Below are 1,560 nucleotides of genomic sequence, written 5' to 3'. Positions count from 1 at the left end.
TTTTGTCCGATCCTCCTGACCCTACCACTGGAAAGACCTATAAAATGTGTGCCTGAGGGCTCCATGTACCCAAAATTCTGTAATTCGGGGTTAAAATTAAGAAATGTCATAGTAGTCCCTACTTTATTATGAAATGAATGAAAGTGGTGAGGGAAGGGGAGAGAAAGGACACAAAATTTTCAGACAGCAGAAGTCAGCTGCTTTCAAGGAAGAACTTATTCAACCTAGAAACACCAAGGAGAAATACACGGTGAAATCATCTTCTGTTCATACCAGAGCATTTTACAGTTGTTAAGGAATTAATCATCCAGCCATTACTGGTGCTGTTATTAGCCTCATTTCATAGAATGCAGCAGCTGGAAAACAAGGCTTAAACAGTCGAAGAAACAGAGTATGACATTTATAGGAAGGTCTCAATAAAGAAATCCTTCCCAGTGGAAGAAGTCACATTTTGTATCTGTGTTAACATATAAGAACTATTCTATGCTATAAAATAGTACTCCAGTGTTGATCTGGCCTAAGTGATCTTCATTATGAGTATATTTAAACAGCACTGAATCATATAATGAATTATTTGACAAAGCTGTGTGCGTGGTAATGAGGACAAAATCACGTCTTTAATTCTTTGCAGTTAACATAAGCATGTTTATCTGCCTTGGGCTTGTTGTAGGTGGTCGTCTTTTGCTTCTAACATACAATTCTCCAATGCACGTGTTGGGTATTTGACTGTCAGAGGTAGACCAAGCAGTTTTTGTGAGACAGTACATGTGCTAGTATCTAGACAGAGATGAACGAACTCGGGTCATCTATGCGACTCGGTTGCCAGTGCATGAAAAAGCCACATCTTCTCAGGGGCCCATCCAGCTGTTCTGAACACCAGTCCTAGAGGCACAATGCAAAAAGTTCTGTGTCGTATCGCCATCCCAAAAAAATTCTCTTTTGGTTTGCTGGTGTTTCGTCCTTGCATCTCATGTGGTGCAAAGCTGAGTATTGTATATTAGGGTGGGGGATCAGCAATAGTTTAAACTCAACACAGACTGAAGGGTTGTCCTGATGATGTTTTACTCTTATTTGGCTCTTGATGTGTGCATTTGACTCTACAGGATTGTCTGCTGGTGGTTGAAAAGGCACTGAAGTCTTCCTATTTCCCCATGAGTGTTTTTAAGCCCTTTAAAGAGAAAAAATAGGCTCCTCTGGCAGCAAATAGAGGTAATCCCCAGCCTTTGGTAGATATCACCAATTAAGAATTAAAATACAGAGTTAGGAGGTGGGGAAGAAGGGGTTGATCTTGGCAGTGGGAACCCTGAATGCCTGAAACTGATGAAGCAACATCCCGGTTACTGAAAGTGCTCCCACTTCCCCTGAAACGGTAATTTGGCAAAATTCCACATCTCATGGGGCATCATGTGATTTACCGTCCTTATTTTCTGGAATAAGGCTTTTCTAGATGCTCGGTCACATTACTCAGCTCATCTATGCCGTTGTTAGAGACTGTCAAAACAATGCTGGGTCATAATGTTTGAAACAGCAACACAGAGTTTACTTCTAATTATTTCCTCT

Source organism: Phaethon lepturus, unplaced genomic scaffold, assembly GCF_000687285.1.
Source record: "Phaethon lepturus isolate BGI_N335 unplaced genomic scaffold, ASM68728v1 scaffold36148, whole genome shotgun sequence".
Classification (NCBI taxonomy): Eukaryota; Metazoa; Chordata; class Aves; order Phaethontiformes; family Phaethontidae; genus Phaethon; species Phaethon lepturus.
Note: the sequence above shows the minus strand (reverse complement) of the source record.